This window comes from Macaca nemestrina, chromosome 12 (assembly GCF_043159975.1).
Source record: "Macaca nemestrina isolate mMacNem1 chromosome 12, mMacNem.hap1, whole genome shotgun sequence".
In the NCBI taxonomy this organism is placed as follows: Eukaryota; Metazoa; Chordata; class Mammalia; order Primates; family Cercopithecidae; genus Macaca; species Macaca nemestrina.
Genome location: NC_092136.1, coordinates 126,156,452 through 126,177,550, shown reverse-complemented (window position 1 = coordinate 126,177,550; position 21,099 = coordinate 126,156,452). Strand labels below are relative to the sequence as shown.

At 50.9% G+C, this 21,099-nt stretch overlaps 1 protein-coding gene and 1 long non-coding RNA gene across 10 annotated transcripts in view; one reads left to right on the top strand and one right to left on the bottom strand.

The window, feature by feature from the left end:
* LOC105476237 (kirre like nephrin family adhesion molecule 3) overlaps positions 1-21,099 on the top strand; it is a 579,748-nt gene that overhangs the window by 393,337 nt on the left and 165,312 nt on the right. The gene's annotated exons all lie outside the window — the stretch shown is intronic.
* LOC105476236 (uncharacterized) overlaps positions 1-21,099 on the bottom strand; it is a 227,226-nt gene that overhangs the window by 55,001 nt on the left and 151,126 nt on the right. For both annotated transcript variants that reach the window (XR_011611277.1, XR_011611276.1), the window contains 3 exons: positions 19,978-20,206; positions 11,473-15,601; positions 2,280-2,392 (listed from right to left, as the gene is read on the bottom strand). This is a non-coding gene — a long non-coding RNA (uncharacterized lncRNA). The remainder of the gene's footprint in view (positions 1-2,279; positions 2,393-11,472; positions 15,602-19,977; positions 20,207-21,099) is intronic.

Sequence of the window (21,099 nt, the reverse complement as noted above, 5' to 3'; positions counted from 1 at the left end):
AGCTTCCACGTATGTGTGTGCATACCAAGGACGGCAAGGAGAAGACAGACTGATGGATCAATCAGAAAGACCACCCTCGAAGAGTGAAAGCAGCCTAGTTCTACAAAATCCATGATCCCTCAAAAGGAGTTAGACACTGAAAATGTCAATAGAATTGAGAAGGAAACGAATGGGAGAGGGTGTGGTGGTAGGAACAACCGTAATAGCAGCTAATATTCACCGGGCACTGTCAGCCAAGAACATTACATGCATTCTCTCATTTTATTTCCCCACGACCCTTCCCTATGACTATTCCCACCTCCCAGATTAGGTCTTTGTGGCTTCAGTTGAAAAACTTTCCCAAGGTCACACAGCTCAGGAGTGGAGCCAGATTTTAACGTGGGCGGTCTGCCTCTTGCACCTGTACTCTTAGTCACTAACGCAAACGGTCTCTTTCTTCAAGAATCTTCATCACAGGCTGTTCAGAGGCTTTCAGATGTGTCTAGCTTCCTCCTGAAGCTTGGAGATATATGTTGAAAAGTTCCAGCTTCCAAACCCCCACCCAAGTCAAACTGCTAAGGTCAAGAACATCTTGGTCTAAGTTCCACCTTAGCCTTCTGTGACAAATTATATTCTCAGTTCTCTGAGTGAGAAGCTTCTGCCCCGACCTGCATGATCTGGGGAGACCACTGAGGCAGCTTCAACTGTCTATGAAAGAAACTGCTCTAAGAGAGATGGAGAGCCCTCCAAGAGATCTCAGAGAAGGATGGATTTCTCCAGCAAGCCCCTGCTCTCCCTTGCCCTGTCTGTAGTCCTGGCACCTGCAGGGAAGAGAATACCTGCTTCAGACATGCATAGCTGGCTCCCTCTCCCCATTTGATTATAGCACCAGTGCTTGACATTTGTTGAGGGCTCTATCCCCACAGACTCCAATGCAAACATTCTCTCTCATCATCCCACATTCCCATGAGGTCGCAGGCAGGGCCAGGTTAGTCTATCATCCTAAGTATGTCCCTTCTGTCCTTGAGCCTAACGTGTTAATTTGTGAATATGAAGCATTGCTTGGGAAACTGTTAAAATCCTCTTACAGGTCAGACAAGGAGGCTCATGCCTGTAATCCCAGCACTTTGGAGGCCAAGGCAGACAGATCGTTTGAGGCCAGGAGTTCAAGACCAGCCTAGCAAACATGCCGAAACCCCTGTCTCTACTAAAAACACAAAAATTAGCCAGGTGTGGTGGTGCATGCCTGTAATCCTAGTTACTCGGGAGGCTGAGGCAGGAGAATCGCTTGAACCTGGGAGACGAAGGTTGCAGTGAGCCGAGATAATGCCGCTGCACTCCAGTCTGGATGAAAGGGCAAAACTCTGTCTCAAAAAAAATAGTTAACAGCACAGGTTTTGGAGTCAGGTCAGGCCTAACTTTGTGACTGAAACAATGTGTGACTTTGGCCTCATTTACTTAACCTCCCTGAGCCTCAGTTTCTTCATCTGTAAAGGGAAGACGATCATTGCACCTTCCAACAACATTGGGTTGTTCTGAGGATTCGTTGAAGCCATCTACATAAAATTATCTGTGCCCACTGCATCATCAGGGTTCTATTTTTACTTTTTTTTTTTTTTTTTTGAGATAGAGTCTCGCTCGTCGCCCAGGCTGGAGTGCTGTGGCACGATCTCGGCTCACTGCAAGCTCCGCCTCCCAGGTTCACGCCATTCTTCTGTCTCAGCCTCCCAAGTAACTGGGACTACAGGTGCCCGCCACCACGCCCGGCTAATTTTTTGTGTTTTTAGCAGAGACGGGGTTTCACTGTGTTAGCCAGGATGGTCTCGATCCCCTAACCTCGTGATCCGCCCGCCTCGGCCTCCCAAAGTGCTGGGATTACAGGAGTGAGCCACCGCGCCCGGCCTCATCAGGGTTCTATTAAAGTTAGCTGCTATTGTTCATAATTAACAGAAAAAAAACTGACACAGTAAGAATGTGTTGGAGCTGCGAGTGGCTCTCAACTTTTGCTGCATATTAGAATATCTGGAGAGCTCTAAAACCTTGTAGTCACACGCCCATACCAATTAAGTTGGAATCTCTGGTTGTCAGGTTTTCAAACCACTCAAATAATTCCAATATGCAGCCAAAGTTCGGACCCCCCAGAATGGGATGCGATCCAAGATCCCAGTTCCAGCTGGATTTTTTACGAGTGAGCATGCATCAGAGGTCCCCCCAGAAAGGAGCTGCGCTTAGTGCAAGGCTGTCTGGTCTCAGGCACATTCCCCTGCCCATCTCTCCCAGCAGGCCCCCCACACACTAACCTTTCACAAAGCCTCTCGGCCTCACATTCACTTCAGGTAGGCTGCAAAGGAGACCGTCCTCATACATGTCCCAAGGCAGGAATAACTCTGGTTGTTTAACCATGGTTGTCACACTCAGGAGAGACGAAAGGAAATCATAAATAATAGATGCTATATAAACAAGGTCCAATTAACCCAGACACCAGCCGGGCGGGGAAGACGTGCATCAGCCCTCTCTGCAAGAGGCTAAGGAGAGACATTAGGGAAGCTGCCTGGAGCTTCACAGGTGTGGCTACAGAGCCTCTCCTTCCCAACCCAACCTTCCCCCGACCCCTTTCCTGAGGTCCGGTCTCACAGCAGGGCACACGCACCCAACCTGGACTGGGCGGTGGTCAGCCCTTGCTGCAGTGCTCCTCCATTCAGCACAATTCCACGCAGAGTTGAGTGGGCAGTAACTTTAGCCCTGTCTCCACGTTAGAGTTTTCCATTCCCCTAGCATACTAATTGCATCACATTTCTTTTCTGCAACGAATACCCCTCTGGCCTGATTGTTTCTGCTACCTACCCTGTACTCTGACCCACAGGGAGTCGTTTGTTTATCAGGGCTAACGGCGAGTTGGGCTCCAGAGCCGCTTCTCCATCCCCTCCCCTCTTATCCTGGACACTGTTCTCACCAGGCATCCCCATCGCCCATCTCTACTCCAGAAGTGCACTCCCAGCAGTTAGGCCCCAGGAAATGCAAGTCACATGTGCCAGTTACCAGTTTGCCAGCAGGCCCAACGCTCTGCCTCCAGACAGCCCCCTGCCTGCCTCCAGGAGGAGTCCTCAGCCCCTCTGGGACCACCATCTCTTAGCCAGGGAGGGCTGGGAAGAGGGCTCCTACTGCAGCCACAGGATTTTGTGGACGGATTAGTCCAGGGTGATTATTGAGCTCAGAAGAAAGCAACTCGTGATTAAGGGAGCCGTTTGGGGAGGGAAGAGGCGGGAAGAGGAGGGGAGTTTCTCAAAACACCTGCCTGGGAACGCACTGGAGGAATGCCAGACGCGCACCTCCCACAGACAGAGGAAGGGCACCAGGGGCTAAACGTGGTGGAAAAGCAAGGTTAGTGAATTTAATGAGGTGATCTTAGGCAGCTTAATTCAGCTCGATAGCCTAGGGCTAGAGGAGGAGCCCCTGCGCAGGAAGTCAGAAGTTGGGCCTGCACTAATTAGATTTCACAAATGCTGCCGTTATTAAGCACGTTGTTCCAAATGCCTGCCAGGTGGATAGGAGTCTCCCCGTGGGGGCTTCTGAGACCGCCCCCTTCAGCTGCCTCCTGCCTTTCTCTCCCACCTGTCCAGGCCCAGCACCGCCCACCCCCACCTCCAGCTGCATTCCTGGAATTGGCACCCAGCTCAGACTCCACCTGGGCCCACCCTGTCCCACCCTGTGGGGAGGTCCAAAGGGTGAGGGTGGAGCAGCAGCCACCAGCTCTGCCTCCTGGGTTGGTAAGAAACAGCATGGCAGGCACGTGAGATGGTGAGAAGGGCTCTGGAGAGAGCTGATGTGCTTGTTCCTTGGGACCCTGATGCAATGGAGCTGGGCAGTTGCCCTAGTGCCTGGGTGGGTCCCTTTTCCCCAGATTTGCAGCTGCAGAGCTGACCCAGTAGTGATTTTTGTCCTTGCAGTGGGTGGCAACCCTGTCTCGGCTGCAAGTGCTCAGCGACCCTCCCTATTCATCTGTGTACCCTGCAGGGCTAAGCAACTCGGCCCTTCAGCAAATCATTGAGGACTAAGTTTCTCCATCTGTAAAATGGCTCATTGCAGAAGGCCACACAGCAGCAGGGACCCAGATCAAGCTCTTGCAGTAGGGAAGCTTTGTTTTGTCCTCACTAGCAGCTGCCCTAAGTGTTACAACTCAAAGGGCAGAGGAAGCCACTTAATGCCTACATGATAATAACAGAGATCAATTAATAATGGCAACAATGGTCTTTGAACGTGGAGCACTGCTTCTCTCCAGCGGGAGCCCAGTTCCTGCTCCTGAGGGACCGCCCCACCTGCGGAGAGGCTGCTCCCTCCAGTGGAAGGAGGTGGTCATGGTCACCGAGAGCCAGCCTGGAGTCAGATGTGGATCTCTCCTTCCTGACCTCTCCTCCAGCCCTTCCCCTCCCAGCCAAGAGTTCTCATATTCACATTAGAAAGCAGCCCCAGCCCTAAAAAGCCCGTTCTGTCTGCCCAAAACCACACCAAATGTGTTATGGCGACTTCCTCGCCTTGCCCCTCTGGCCACAGCTTTTCTTTCCGTACAAGGAGGAGGTGGGTCAATCTCGGTTCAGCTACTCCATCATTTCCCTGGGTTTAGGGAGTGGAAGCCTCCAGGTATTTACCTGGCTTTGCCCCCCACCCCGCCCCATCCACTCTGATGACCTCCTGGGAGGCCCTAGCTACTCATAAGCCCCACGACAAGCCCTGTGGTTGCTTCTTGGCTGCCAGAGAGAGCCCCTTGGAAGAGAACAACTGCTTAATAAGGATAAACATGTGGCATGCAGTTTACAAACCCTGGAATACCAGGCCGCGTGGTAGGCAGGTTCCGAAGCTGCTTACTTCAGCTAGAAAGCACCGCCCGGCCACCCCCACCCCTCCACGTCATCTGAGCTTCCGTCCCTTCCCATCCAAGGTCCTCCCTTGACCCCCCAAATCCCTTCCCATCTTTAATCAGTCTAAGCTTTTAAAGAAAGAAAAAAAGAGTGCAGAAGAAGGCCAGCATGTAGATGTATGGTACTTAGGGACGTTTTAAGCCCCTGCAGAGTTCAAGGAGAATGTCCCCAGAATGTGAAACATGCTCCCTCCCTGGGTCTCTCCCCTCGCTGCCAGCCATGAACCAAGTTATGCAGCTTGGAAACTCTGACTAGAGTCCTCCGGTTCCCTCCCTGGAAGGTCCAGGGTCTCTGCCTGGCATTACCCCTGGGGTGTGTAAGGTCATCAGGGATGTGGTCTGGTGGGGATATGTGCAAGGCAGTTCCCAGGGAGCCCAGATTTCCCTCCCCAATGGCCCTGTGAAATCAACAACTTAATAATTCTTAACATTTACTGGGTCTGTGTCCAAAGGATGTGCATGTCTTAATTTGCTCAATCCTCACGACTCCATAAGATAGGTATTATTTCCCCATATTTTACAGACTTGGAAACTGAAACACAGAAAGATTAAGTAACTTGTCCAAAGTGACACAGCTAGTAAGTGATACAACCGAAATCCAAACCCACACTCATAAACACCATAGTAAACTGTGCCTTCATAAAAATAATGTTTTCACATTAATAATACTACCGACTCTGATTTGAGTGCTTTAGATGCTGGGTGCATGCTAAGAGCTTCCCATGGCTTATGTTGGAATTCTCGAAACAGGCTCTATGAAGCAAATATGATTATTAGCTCCATTTTACAGATGAGAAACGGAGGCTCAGGGAGATTGAATAACTGACTTAGTTACAGAGATAATGAGTGGTCAACTGGGATTCCTTCCCAAGATGGGCTGCATCCCTCTTGGCCACACCATGGCTCACTTCTCCCTTCCAAAGGGGCCAGTCTGTGTGTCCTTTCCCTGAGCCAGAGAATGAACAGGAGGAACCTCCAAGCTTCCCTTCTGCCCTTTGTGCCTCTGATTGGATCCCAGAGGAAAGATGCAATGACAGGACTCCCTCTGCTTAACTCCCAAGAGGGACCATGTCCCCTGCCCTCCAGACCTCAGTTGCTACCCATATGCCCCATGCTTTTCCCACCCCATTCCCACTCCCAGCATCCCTACTTAACTCAGGCGGGACGCACAGCTCCAGGCCCAGCATGACGGATATGTATGGCCGAGAATGGCGATGTATTTATTAAGCGAAACTGACAACTTCCATTAACCCAAGTAGACATTATTAAAACGCGCTGGTTGTCTCTGGGAAATGAAGTGCCCAGCACAGGCTGTGAGCAGAGCTCCTGCTTGCATGCGCCAAGCTGCTGAGTGCGAGCTGTGCCTCCCTCCTGGCATCCCGAGTCTCATCCATCATGTCCCACGAAGTAGGTCCCATCCTAAGCCCCCACTCCACTCCCTCACAGCAGTCACCACAGGACTTCTCCCTCTGAGCCTCGAGTCCCAGACCCGAGTGGCCTGAGACCTGGAGACCACAGGTGCTCCATTGCTCCCACCCCCTGCACTTGAAGATGAAGCTGCCCACTGGGCCCCGATTGGCACATTATACCTGCCTGGGATCTTGGCAGTGACTAAGGAGGCACCAACTGTAGAGGTGACTTGAGAAGATCCCAGGAGTCGGTTCTTAGATATCGTTATCCGTGGGGCCCCAACCTGCTGCAGATGGGAGAGCAGGGAATCCAGGAGAAAAGCCAAGAGGGTGGGAGGAACCAGGGAGAAAGGGCAGGGCCAAGAAAGGCCACCCCACGCCATGCTCAATGCATCGTTTGTGATTATGGGTCTTTGCTAAGGTGCAGGAAGCAGTAATAATAATCTCATCTGCCACTTTGCAATTTACAAGGCACTTTTACATATGCTGTTTCATTTGCTCCTCCTAAGTCCTGCTGTGAGGAAGATAGCATCAGCCTGATTTCTCTTTTGTCCCCATGAGGAGAGGGGTTCAGGGGGTGGTGGGGGTGTTAAGTAATTCTGCTGTGAGGGTCTGTGAAGTTAGCAGGTTGCAGCTCTGGGGTGAGTCTAGCGTTGCTTCTCTGAGTCACCTCCTTTCGAAGACCTCCTCTTTTATTATGTTCCAAACGCGAACACCTAGCAAAGCTCAGACACATTGTTTAGAAGTGGGCCTTTCTGCACAGCCTTAGACACCCTGCTGTGTGCACCATGGCTCCAGGCCATGTGCTGTGGACACCCACCCACCCCATGTGGCCCACAGGACACACCTATACGCCAACAGATCAGAACCCTCCAGCCATAGGAGCAGCAGAGGATTTAGAGTAGCCAAGAAGAGTAGCCAGTACTGACACTGACTGTGAACAGCCTGGTCCTCAGTTGCCCTGTCTGGACAGTGAATTTCTCTGTAGGGCTGTGGTGAAGACTAAATGAGATATGGTATATACATTATCTTGAACAAGCCTGGCACATGGTACATGTTCAACAAATGGCAGCTCTTACTGTACTTATTAAAGGATGCTAGACAAAAATGCATTGCGGCCTGTATGTATAGAATACTTGGTTTCATCCTAGCTTAGGAGCAGAATGCCTCAGACCTTCAGGGTGGTCTCCCTGCCCGTTCCTATGTGTACAGTCACCCCTGTCAGCTCTGTGTCCTTGTTTTCGGTTCAGAAATACAGTGGTCATAATACTGGACACCAGAAGGAGACAGCACAAGGACAGAAGCTGTTGCTTATTCATCTTCAATTTCCACAGCCTCATGTGAAGGATTATCAGTAAATATTACTGAATGGATAGAAGGGAGGGAGGAAGGAAAAGATAGGGAGGAAGGAAGGAAGGAAGTCAACTGAAAAGTGAATGGATAATGCAAATTATGGTTTTCTTTGGCTGATCGGCCATCTCAAAACAGATCCTGGTTCCTTTTAAAGATGGGACTGTGATGTTGATCTCTAGTCTCGAGGCCAGTGGGACGAGGGGGCCTATGTGGGGAGACACGAGTGAAAGCCTTGTACCAGGGAACATGGGTTCTCTTTCCACTCCCTGGCTTCTCCCACACGGCCCTTCCCGTCAGAAACCCGGGTCAATCCGGAGCTACCAGCGACCCAGGGCCAGGTGAGGCAGCAGCCCCAGCACACCTGCCCAGGATACGGCTGCTGTGCACCAGGCAGGGCCCAGAGAAACACGCAGCCATGTGCTGCCGGAGAGCAGAAGCAGCAGTGCTGGGCACTGAGGCGTGGCTCCAGCACAGCTGCTCAGGGGGCCAAGACCCAAGTGTGTTCCTCCGGGTTCAGCATGTCTGCGGAGACAGGGTCAGGAGGTGAGGACCAGACAGGGGCCAGCCACTGAGGTTTCCATGTGCTCCCTCTCTCCCCTTCTGTTGCCCCTCCCTGCTTAGTCAAGGCCCCCATATCCTCAGTGCTGTCTGCAGCTGCCCCAGTCCTACCCTGTCCTGCCCATGATGCCCTCATTCCTGAGACTCCCAGGCAGCTTCTCCCCTTCACCCATTGGGAATGAGGGCTCTCATCACAGGGGAGGGAGGTATTTCTCCCCAAACCAGTTGCTGTGAGATGATGCCAGGAGGGAGCCGAGGCTGGCAGGAGCCCCCCACTTGCCTGCCCATCAGTATTCAATGGGAATTTATTGTTTTAATCAAAGTACCAAGCTTAACAGGGAGTCCTGGGATTCTCACCCCGGCATGGGGCCCAGCAGCTCCAGGAATCTGTAGGGAGATCTCTAAATAACAGTCCACACAATGCACAGTGGATTCTTTTTTGGAGGGCGGCAGACCCCTCCCCTGCAGGGTGACGGTGGGTGAACTTGGAGGAGCATGTTCTAGGTTCCCTGGTCTGAGCTAGGAGAAAGAGTGTCTCCTATTGGCCTCCATGCCTCAGTCAGGCCTCCAATCATTACTTCTTGAGATTTCTGTATCCGTAACTGAGCTGGACAGGCCTACCTGCCCCTTGTCCTGCTGTGCTTTCCTGAGCTGACCTTACCACGGCCTTAAACTTTTCCAGAGCAGTTCATGAAAAGCTCCTCCCTTCTTACCTGTCCTCCCAGCCCCGCAAACTGCCCCCGACAGAACAGCAAGCTCAAACTCGGGGAAGAGGGTTTTATCAAGACCGTGGTGCCAAGGTCTCAGTAAGGATCATAAATTGGAAGCCTGGCCCAGGTGACGCGGATCCACAGCTGGGGCAGGACTCCAACCACGGGGCCACGCGCCTGCCTTTCTGTGATGGGACTGTGACAGATGGGAGATATCAGAGGCGTTCAAGCCAAAGGGCCTGGAGGCAGGTCCCAGTTATGTCACTTCCTAGCTGTGTGACCTCAGGCAGAGCACTTGACCTCTCTGGGCCTCTCCCTCATCTGTCGGGGAGGATGACACCACAGGATGGTTGTGAGGATCAAGTGAGATAAAGTATGTAGACTCGCATAAACCACGAGGCACCAGACAAAGGCAGGTTGCTATTACTATGGCTTCTGGGGCCCAGGTGTAAAGGGCAGAGGACCAGAGGCCAGACTTCTGGGAGAAGAACTGGAAAGCTCAGTCCGGGTAGATAACCCCACACGCCGGGTTCCATAACCCTAAGGCCCAAAAAGCTCCAAGGGCTGTGGCCTCCCTGTGGGAGCCACCTCTGACAGTGAGCACACAATGAGCTCCCTTCTTCAGAGCAGCCACAATAGGCATTCATCAAAAGGCAAATAGAAATGCCGCCAGGGCTGACCTCTTCGCCACCGCTCCTGGGGAAAGACTTTGTTTTGCGAGAAAGGAGGGGGCTGCTCCTCCTCTCAGTAAACAAACTCAGCCATTCAATTAGTTCCTGTGAGGTGTTGATCACGCCACGGGAACAGGCCGCAGCCCCTGCCTCACAGCGGTCTGCTTCTGTGACTCCGCCAGGCAAATCAAAGAGGCAGCCTCAGGTGACCTTGTTTCATCTCAAACACACACAGGACCCCTTGTCTCCTAAAACTCATGCTGTCCTGTATGCACGGTTCTCAGGCCAAGACCCCCACCTGTAGTCCTGTCCTTAAAAAGGGGAGATGGCACGAGGGAACGGAGTTCCTAGAAATGGGCACGGCAGGGGACAGAATTCAGGGGGATGAAACTCCAAATAGGTGTCCAGGAATGTAGGTGGGGAGGCAGAATGGCATCGCAGGATGCATGAGAAGAATGGCGAGGGGCGGCACGAGGGCAGAGGGGACCGGGACACTGCGAGGCCTCCTTTCTCTGGTTCTCTCAGGTGCCATAAGGAGAAAACCTGGCTGAGTGTTGAGGTAGAAGGCTTCTGTTTACAGCCATCTATCTCCCATAATTAGCCATTTAGGAAGAAAATAGCCTTCAAATTCAAAGGTAAATTGACTTACATTGGGATAATAACGTTTGATTGAGCACGGGAAGTTCATCTTTAGAGTATGAGAGCAAACAAATTGCTTTTCTTCCCCGGTGCTTGGAAAGAAACGAGATGAGATTGCAGGTGCTCCCGGAGCTGTGTTCCCATCGCCTCAGGGCATTAGCAGGCCCAGGGCTGAGCTGCAAAACCCAAGGTGCCCACGGCAGCCGCTCAGTCTCTCTGCCAGTTGTTTTCTGATCCTTGTTCTGGAGGGTTTTAAAATTATATTGCATCACATTGATGCAGCAATCAGTTATTATTGTCAACAAGAGCATGAAGAGACATAAATTCTCTCCCTTAGATAGAGGCTGGTTCATAAATACATTTCTTTATTGCTTCCTAGATTGGAAAGATTGCTGTGTGCTTTGGCTTCCTGGAACATCGTGGGGCTGGGGGAGGAGGGAGGACAAAGGGTTTTAAATTTCGCTTCTGACTAGGGTTGTGAAATAGTGGGTAATTTCCTGAAGAGGTCACTGGATGCTGACCTTCCTGGAGTAGGAGATCCGTGGAGGGGTGAGAGAGAGAAGGAAACATGCAAATAATTAAAATAGAATGCTCTGATATAGACAAAACTGATGGGTGACTGGGAGAGGGAACAGTAACCCTAACTGATGAAGTCAGGGTCCTTTTTCCCAGAGAAGGAAATTTTAAGCCAAGTTTTGGAAGTGAATGATCGGAAGTGAATGATCAGAAGTGTATAAGGAGCTCTTCGTTGCATACTTTGGATTCTGGCAAAAATTCAAATTTTACTTATCTTCCTAGTAGAAACCAGGAATCATCTCATTGGAGCTCTATTTCAGCTACATCTTTCTTCCATTTTTTCTGATCATGTGTGTTTGGAGTAAGAGTAAAGGGATTTGCACAGCCCATAGATTTGAGTGTTGGAGTGGGGTGGTTGGTGGAGTTGGGTGGTGCACATGCACCGCCCAAGTGGCTAGCTCGTGGGTACGAAAGGTTTAAGGACCTACAGTTTAAGTACAGAGGAACAAGGCAAGAAACACATTTCTTCTTAGCTAATAAGGACCTATATTAATTATCTCTTGCTGTATTAAAATTAGCAGCTTAAGACAACAGATATTTATTATCTTTAAATATATGTGGGTCAAGAATCTGGGCACAGCTTAGATGGGCCCTCTGCTTCAAGGTCGCTCCCAAGGCTACAATCAAGGAGTAAGTCAGGGCTTTGCCATCTCAAGGCTTACCTGGGGCAGGGTTGGCTTCCAAGCTCACTCACTCCAATGCTTGTCAGCTGGATTCAGTTCCTTGCAGGCTGTTGGATTGAGAGCCTCAGTTGCCCACTGGATACTGGCTACAGGCCACACTCAGTTCTTGTCACGTGGGCCTCTCCAATGCAGCAGCTTTCTTCATCAAAGCAAGCATCTGAGAAGAAGAGACAGAGAGAAAAAGAGAGCCAACAGGACAGAACGCGCAAACCAGTCTTTTATAACCTGACTACAGAGGTGATAGCCCATCACTCTCGCTGTGTTCTACTGGGTAGAAGCAAGTCACCAGGTGTAGCCCATACTCAAGGGAAGGGAGCACACAGGGGTCTGAAAACCAGGAGGCAGGAGTAATTGGCAAACTGCCCACCTTGGGATCTTGGCTGTCAAGTTAAGTCCCCTGATGCTAGACTAAGAAAATAGAAACCAGCTGGGGTCAAGCCAGGAACAGAGCCTTGGTCTTCTGGCTCTTTCTCCAGGGCCCTTCAATCACAGTGAAGGTTACACATCAGAGGGTCATTACTGTATGGACCAGAGACAGGGGGGTTCCTGGAGAAGCCTGATTAGAGCTTCTATATGCAAGAGCTGTAAGCAGGTCCCCTTCAGAGGCTTTTGGGGATACCAGGTATCTTGGCTAGGCATGAGGCATGACAGACCCCTAGTGGCTTCCATTTGATGGAAAAGACAAATGGGCCCCTACTTTCTATGTGGGCCTCTATGTCTCTGACTCAGATCTAGCCACATACCAGAAGAGAAAGGGGGTGAAGCAGAGACCCGCACAGGGGAGCTAGAGGAATAAACAGCCCAGGAAGAGCTGGTCACCTTTTCATTTTAAGAGTTAAAAAGAACAGAGAAGAAGAAGAAAAGAGTCAGGCAATGGAATAGCAGGTGCAGCCGAAAGCGTGCCTGCCTCAGAGAGAGTCCATTAGGGGCCAAGACACCGAGCAGGGACAATGCGCCTGAGACAATGGAAGCAGCTGAAAAGCCCTGGAAATTGGGTGTGCAGACTCCCGCTTCTGGGATGTCTTCACAGATTAATAAGGCTTTTGAGGATTTCCAGAAACATTTATATGAGTCAGAGCCCTAAGAGGGGCCAATATGGGGCTCTTTGAAGCTTCCCTTTTAGCAGCTTGAAACAGCAGATGTCTCTGCACCCAGCAAGGAGGGGTGAGGCCTGGGCAAGCCAGGGAAAAGCTATTGTGTCTCTAGAAAATGGGAGCCCACAAGGGGACTTTATAACAGCCATTGAAGTCGGAAGGCAGGCACATTCCTTAGTTTGGGAACAATTATCTGGCCAAACAATGGGAGGGAGGCAGCCACTGCTCAGGCAAAAGACCACATGATCTTCAGACTGGGGTTGAGAACATTCTAAGAAGTCTAAGAGTGGGCCCTACAGGTCAGAAGTAACGCTTGCAAGGCAAAGCTTGAATTATTATTCCCACTGCACAGGTAAGGAAACCGAAGCTCAGAGAAATTAAGTGACTTGCCCAAAGTCCCTCAGGAGTGAATGACAGAGTGGGCAATCAATGTGTATCAGTTTGGCATTCAACTGGGTGTAGCAGAGATCCAAAGTAAGAGTGGCATAAGCAAATTAGGGATTTGCTTTTCTCTCACATAAAATGAAGCCTAGGGGTAGGCGGGCAGACCAGCCTTAGCACTGGCTTCCATTCTTAGGTCATACCTCATGATCATAAAATGGCTGCTGAAGCACCAGTCATCAGCCCCACATTTCAGGCCGGAAGAAGAAAGAAGAGGAAAGGACAAAAGAGGTGCACCTCCCAGGTGAATCAGCCATCTTTAAAGAAGGCTACCGGTGATTTCTGATTATTTCTCATTAATCACTTCTAGCTTCTTAAGGAAGGCTAGGAAATCCATATTTGGTTAACTTGGGTAACTTGCCACACCAACAATGAAAGTATTGTAATGGCAAATAAATAGGAGAATGTATATTAGGTAGGCAAATAGCACTCTTTGCCCCAAGACCCAAATTTCCTGAATCTAAATCCAAAATTCTTTCCACTTCCTATATGGTCTATTGAAACCATGAACAAAATGTGACACAGACTACTGAGCACTTCCAAACCCTCTAACCCTGGCAAAGTCTCTGAACGCTTCACCATTCAGAAAGTCCCGCTGCCCAGACATTGGCGTGAGCCAAGAACTCCAGGAAAATATTCTTGCACCTGCTCATTAGCTATTGGCTAGTCCAAATCTCTTCTCTAGGAGGTGTGTTCTACTCTGCTCAAATTACCTCAAGTCTCTACTTCTCTTAGGGGTATAAGCCAGGCACAGGTCTTTGTTCTCACTGTACAATCCTCATAGGATGCTATGGGTGACTTAAGTGGCTGCTGTGCTCTGCTTTAGACAGAACTGTATTTCCAGATGATACAGTATTGATCAAGGTAGTAGAAAAGTGAACACAGGAATGGGTGCAGAGGATGGTGACCAATTGCATACATTTTTGTTAATTCCCCAGCCATCAGGGGTAAGTTGCCACATTCTGCCCCATTGCTATCAACACTTATTCCATGTCAGGGACCACAGGGGCTCCATTTTTCACTGGCACAGCAAACAAGGGGCTCCACAATCCTCTGTCAGGGAAGGCACTCGAGAGAATCTTGGGACCACTTGCCCTTTGAGACCGAAATAGTTTGGAGCTCCATGTGGGAACTGTGAAGCTGACAGCAAAAGAATGTGACAGGGTTGTCCTTCCCACCAGCTTCCTCTTTCCCTGTTTCCAAATTTCTTCCTGTGACATTTCAAGTTACAAGGCTCCCATCTCAGAACTTTGACTTTGAATGTCTTTTCATATTGGCCTTAAAGAAGATGGTGTCGTCAGTGACCTTTTTAAAAGACCACGGGGACTTAATTAAAAACTAAACTTGGCCACTTAATTCAGATGGTCCTGTCGACTCCTCGGCACTGATGTGAACTCAGCCTTGTCAGCTTGCAGCGGGCTACTGGCACTGCCCTTTGGTGTCCCGACATTGCGGAGTTGCAGAGTGACAGGCAGGCTCTGGCCCAGGCTCCAGGACTGGTGAGGCTGCTCTTGGCGAGAGAACCCCCTGCCACAGAAAGCCAAGGACTCTGATTGGGCGGGTAGTTCTGGGTAACTCGTGCCGGGAATGGCCCTCCAAAGGGAGAGAATGGAGGCACAGGGATATTGGTGATGGCTAGTGTAGATCAAGGGAATTTCTCAGAGGTCTGTCTGGCTACCACACTCCGAAATTCTCCTAGGTCCCTGCTTTCCTCTGAGTGATTTTGTAAAGAGACTAGAGCCTGTATAAAGCCCCATCCTGCTTCCTCCTGCTGCTGTAAAGATTCTAGAAACTGGTAGATGGACCTGCAGACACTCATCCTCTAGGCCAGGAAACTGCAGCGCGGGCTCTGTCTCTCTTGCCCAGGACCAGAAGCCATCAAACTCGTTTGGAAGACCAGGCTGGATGGTTGATTCGGTTCTTATTACCTCATTAATAGTTGCATTAGTTCCCCCTTCCTGGAAGAAGAAAGCTGGGCTCAAGATGCGTAGGTGAGCTGTGAAGAGCTCTGTGCTCCTAAGACAGAATGTAGAACTCCATGCAGAGACACCTCCTCCCCACTCCTGCATGCCTGCCAGAAGTCAGGGAGCAGAGTCACTTTCCGGAGAAAACCCATCTCTTCTTTACCCGGCCACATCAGATCACTGTCAACTCAATGCGGCTAAGAAACATGGCAAGAACAGATCTTGGCCCTGGGGCCGAGGTCATCACATTCCTACCTTCCCCTCTTCAGAAGGAAGAGAGTATAGTGAGAGGAGACCTAGAGTCTAGCACTTCCCTCACTAACTGGCTGTGTGACATTGGGCATGTTACTTTACCTCTCTGGGCCTTGCTGCCACCTCTAAAAATAGGGCTGATACCTTGTGGCTTATCTGCAGATGATGATCTTGTAGGTTTCCTTTCACTTACGTTTGACAATGTACTCAGCATCTACCATATGCCAGGTGCTGCATTAGATCGAAGGATGAGGCAGTGAACAGAGCATTCTTGTTGGTTGCTCCATGGGCATGAACACCGGATGTCAGAGCTCCTGGGACTTCATGGGCAGGTGACTCTCAAGACTGGTGAACAGCCTATGGAGAAGGCAGCTCAGTCACTAGCCAGGCCCATAGGGCTTTCCGCTGGGTTCACCAGAGTCTAGAACAGAGAGATTTATCCTGGGGGACTTTCCTGCCTTCCTAGGGGCCAAGGGCTCCCCACCTGCTTGGAGACCTCAACCACTTTCCTCTGCTCCTAAGCGATGAAACACAGCACCAGCCTATATTCTGACCCTTAATCATTGTTGATTACAATTCTTTATGACCATAGACACATACCAAAGAAAGCCTTGCAAAACCAGATGCTGTTTATGCCAGCAGAGCTAGAGAAGGTTCTGGAAAGGATGTCCTGGCTGGCTTCTGTCACTGCTGGTCACCTGGAGGCTTTTATGTCATCAGGGCTTGTCAGTTCTTGCTGTCCCCCATCACTCCTAAGGGGGTGGTGTGGCCTGGCTGTAGGTGCCTGGTGGCCACTGGATCTCCCTGGGAGAAAAAGAACTCATTCTAGTCCTATCTATGCCACTGACTAGCTGTGTGGCCTTAAGCAAAGGACACAGTCTCTGAGTCATAGCAGCTGAGTCCTCAGTAAGATGGGGCTCACAATGCATCCCTTACTGGTTGTTGTGAAATTAAATGGGATAACTCAGGTAAACACTTGGTAAACTAAAGAGGCTCAATCAAGGCCAAGTTTAGGATGAGGAAGACCTTGATAAGGGAGAAATAGTCCAAGACCTGAGTCATCAGCTAAGACAGGAGCCACACAGAGCCCCCCAGTCCTGGGCGATAAACCTCCTGGGACAACTAGCCTGCTGGGCTCCACTTTGCCAAGGGCCCTGCCAGCTCCTACACTGCCCTCAGCTCCTACACTGCCCTCAGCTCCAGATCTCTGGAGCCAGGCTGGAGAGGAGGCTGACTGCAGCTCCTTTGTCTGCCCAAAGTGGACATCCACCCCCACCCCCTCCACAAGTGGGTTAAGAGCCTTGGAAAGAGAAGAGAAGGTCAGTGAAGTGGCTCTCGAGTGCTCTCAGCCGGGCTGACAGCCCACAGGCCTTGTCACCATCCCCACAGCTGCATGAAAACAGAGCCACGGCAGCTGGGGGAGCTCTGTGCCCATCTTTGGGGCACGCTTAGGACGGGGTGCTCCACGCCTCACAACCCAGAAGGCCCCTGAGGGTCAGAGGGCCCAGGGCAGCTGCAAGGTGACTTTCACCAGGAGACACTGTTCCCCCTCCCAGGGGCTGAAGGCCAACTAGGGCAAAGCGCACGTGGCGGAAACACTAACAGAAAAGATCGAGCGGCTCCTAAACACAGGTTCTGTCGCTGAGGCTTCAGAATTTTATATGAGCTTTAGGACAACGACCCCTTCTATGTTCTATTCAGAGTCTCTGCCTTTCTATGAGGACCTGTAGCTGGACAGAGGAGAGTTGGCCAGGAGCGTGGGTTAGAGAATTTAAGAGCTGGCCTTAGAGATAGTTTCTGCTGCGGCCTCATTGCACTCTTAAAGGCACCACTCATGAGGCCTCTGAGGCCCAGCAAGGATAAATGATCGCCCAAACTCTCCAGCAGTTCCCCGTGCTGTGTGGAAAGAAAGAAGGGAAAATGAGGCTAAAGAAATTCTAAAGTTACACAGCTAAAAATGTGGAAGGAGCTGAGATTTGACAGTTTCCAGCGAGTCCAAACTTACGCTCTTTCTCCTACTCCCTGTAACTTCTCCAAGAAGATTGGAGTCTAAAGGGGGCAGAGTTTCCTTGAGGAGCTTCTGGTCCAATGAGGGAGATGGAATTCATCCAGGTGGAAAGGACCAAAAAAAAAAAAAAAAAAATCACAGTACGCCATGAATCCTGTGGCTCCGATCCAGTCCCCAGTCCTACCCTGCACCTTACTCTTAGTTGTCACCAACTCCTCCATCCTTCCCTCCCTTCCTCTTCCGCCCGCCTTCTTCTCCAGGTAGATGAGTCCCACAGCTTACTTCAGATCTCAGGCAGGACCTGTGACCAGGAGGCAGGGGTCGAGGATGGGAGGATACACTGTGCCAATGGACAGAGGGAAGGGAGCCTGGGGATGTGATTTCTTTTCCCCAATAAAGCAGAAGGTGAAAGGCAGGAGTTTCGGCAAATGTCGTCCCTTTGTTCTGTCTTTATGATTTGTCAGTCTGGAAGCATTCATCTGCATCCACCACTGGACAGAGTCCAGACCTGGCCTTGCCCTCTGGGTGGGGAGGGACAGTTGTATTGCACCACTGGATCCCCTGAGTCTCGCAGTGATGGCAACGGTGCAATGGGCTAACCTGAGCAGCTTCCTGGAGAGGTGATCTGAGAACCATGACTCAGAACCTGGCTTCCCAGCTTCCTAGGGCTTAAAAATCCTCTTGAGAATCTACTAAAAGCTATGAATGTTCTCTCTCCCTAAGGCTAAGATGCACATTCACTCAGAATTAAGGAATTGCACAAGTTCTGCAAATCATTCCACTCTGTGCAGGCCCAGACCCCCATGGATGACCCCCGTTCTAGATTGTCTCATGCACACAGAGCAACGTGGCCATGGAGAAATGACCAGCAGGCAAGCAAGTTGGTGAGGAGAACAGACAGCAGGCCACAGGGCCAGCCGGGTATTCACTGCCCACCTGTACCTAGAGGGGGTTACAGCAGATTGGGAGGTGCTGGCCTGGCCTGCCTACTGCATCCAATTAGCACAAGGCCCCCTCCCTGCTCTCCACAGTGGGCGGAGAGTGGCTGTGGCTTGGAGCTGGGGACAGTGTGATGAGGCTGCTTGCTGCCATCAGCCAGAGAGAGCTGGTGGTGTGGAAATGCTGGAGCCCCTGCAGCCTCCCGATAACGGTGCTAAATAAAGGTAATTTTCAAGTCACCAGTTAACAATGGCTGAGCACACAAGCAGTGACCGATGAGTCAGTCAATTACAGGGCAAGCTGTGGGGGATACGCTCTGAAGAGCCTCCTGGCCTATGGTCTGCGTCCACACAAGGGTGACCTGCAGACGACAGCATCCTGGTTCCGTGGGAAGCCAAGCCCACAGCATTTGTCTCTCCAAAGCCCTGGCATTTTTCCTATTGGAGAAGCGTTCAGACAAGCTGCAAGTGAGCTGAAGGGATGGGAGCTGGAGGCTTCAGGCCTAGAAGCCCTTTGTGCAAGCCTCCTAACATGGCTGGACCATGTGCCTGCTCCCCGCAGCCCTCCCACCCCAGCTGGCTCCTAGTCCTCTCACAGGAAAGAAAGGCATGCCAGGTCTAGCCCTCTGCTATGAGCGACAGCCTGCATCTGTTCTCTCAACAACAGGCCTTTTCTGCCTGAGCTGAGAGTGTCTTGCTCTCAGCCCTTCCCTGCTCTGACCACACCCAGCTCAATACTGCAGCTTTCTCTTCCCAGAGCACACAGAAAAAGGCCTTACCTGGGACTGGTGCCAAATTCACATCTTCCCCAAGGCCTCCCCTGATGTGCCTCCTGGGCTCCCCACCCTGGCTCCCTCCTCCCTTCCCTCTGGCCCCAGGTGCACTGGTCCCTGCACAGCAGGCACACAGGGTGTACTGTGTGGGTTTTTTGCCATGATCATTTCCATCCTGATGTATTCCATCTCCCTTAATGGACCAGAAGCTCCTGGAGAAAACTCTGCCCCTTTAGACCCCAATCTTGTTGGAGAAGCTACAGGGTGTAGGAGAAAGAGCGTGAGTTTGGAATCGCTGGAAACTGTCAAATCTCAGCTCCTTCCACTTTCTTAGCTAGGTAACTTGAGACTTCCCTTGGCCTTGTTTTTCTCATTCATATAAAGGGAACAATGGTACCTTCATAGTACTGTGTTGTTATAAGGATTAAGACATAGCATTGTATAGTAAGACATAGTATTATAAGGATTAAGACATAGTATTTCTCATCCATATAAAGGCAACAATGATACCTTTATAGTGTGGTGTTGTTATAAGGATTAAGTTATGGTGTTGTTAGAAGGATTACGACACTAACTGGAAAATACCTAGAACAAGGCCCGAGGCATCACAGGCACCCAGTACACGCAAGTCCCCATCCCAGGGGCTCAACCAAAAGTCCTGGAATGTTATTTCACGGTCCACCTAGGGCTGTGAGCAAGTCCTCAGTGGTCCCAGGGACTCCTCCCTGGAGAGTCCAAAGGCAAGCAGCCCCCAGCCCTGGCACTGCACCCTGAAGGATGTGATGGGGTGGGAGCTGTTGGCCCTATGAGAGGCCTGTGTTGCTTGGGCTCCAGGGGTGGTGAGGGGGCCCAGCTGCTGACTCAGGCCTGCCTTTCCTCCTGCCAGGACTTCCTACTTAGTGGCCAAGTATAAGTTACTTAAACTTTCTGAACTTTAGTTTCCTCACTGGTAAAACAGAGCATGGTCATATATATGACAACGTGATATGAACTGTAAAGAGCCTGACTTAGTACCTAGGACATGGCAGGTGATGAAGAAATTGTAGCGATGTTCTCCTGTTCCTCACCCACTTCAGGCCTTCAGGACAGAGAACTTCCTCTGAATAGCCAGATTCTTCTAGAAGCACTACCACCTTGATGGGGCCCCCAGAGCTGACCTCAGATCCAGGTGCAAGGCAGAGCATAGCTGGGATACACACCTCAGGTCCAGGTGCAAGGCAGAGCATGGCAGGGATACACGAGGCTGGACAGAAAGAGCATGTGTGAGATCTTGGGCAAGATGTAGAAGCCCTCTAAGCTGCCATTTCCTCATCACTGGAAAGTGCAGGTTACGTGTGCAGTAATGCCCTGCCTGTTACGACCAGCTGGGGCCAACCTTGCACAAACTTCCCACCAGAACACACAGGATTTCCCCCTAAAGGATGTATGCCTTTAGGTTAAGGGATTCTCCTGGCGAAGGATTGTTACCTATGGAATACGGCTGGTTACAAGCGTCCAGCCAATCGTTAGATGTTAACACCTTAATACAGCATTCGAATCAGATGACTTTTGGGGTACAGGTGTGGGGGAGACAGGATTTCCCTCTGTCACCCAGGCTGGAGTACAGTGGTGCAATAACGGCTCACTGCAACCTCCACCTCCTGGGCTCAAGCGATCCTCCTGCCTCAGACTCCCAAGAAGCTGTGACTACAGGCACACACCACCACGCCCAGCTAATTTTTGTATTTTTAGTAGAGACATAATTTTACCATGTAGCCCAGGCTGGTCTCCAACTCCTGAGCTCAAGTGATCTGCCCACCTCAGCAGCCTCCCAAAGTGCTGGGATTACAGGTGTGAGCCACCACACCCAGCCAGATCACTTTCTAATAAGCAAATCCTCAAGGGAATGGGTGAAATGAGACATACAGGACAAATTTAGATGAAAGAAGGAGTGGGGAGAACAGGGATGGAAGACCTGGGTAGGACGGCCAGGGAGGGAATGATCCCAAGAAGGGCGGCTCCTGCTACCAAGGTATCTAGGAGGACAGAGACTACAGGCTGCGTCCCCAGCCTCCTTGAGCCTGGTGCAGCAGCCCCCACAGGCACAGCTCAGGCCCTAATTACACCCTCCATCACTTTCCCACTGAGGCTGAAATT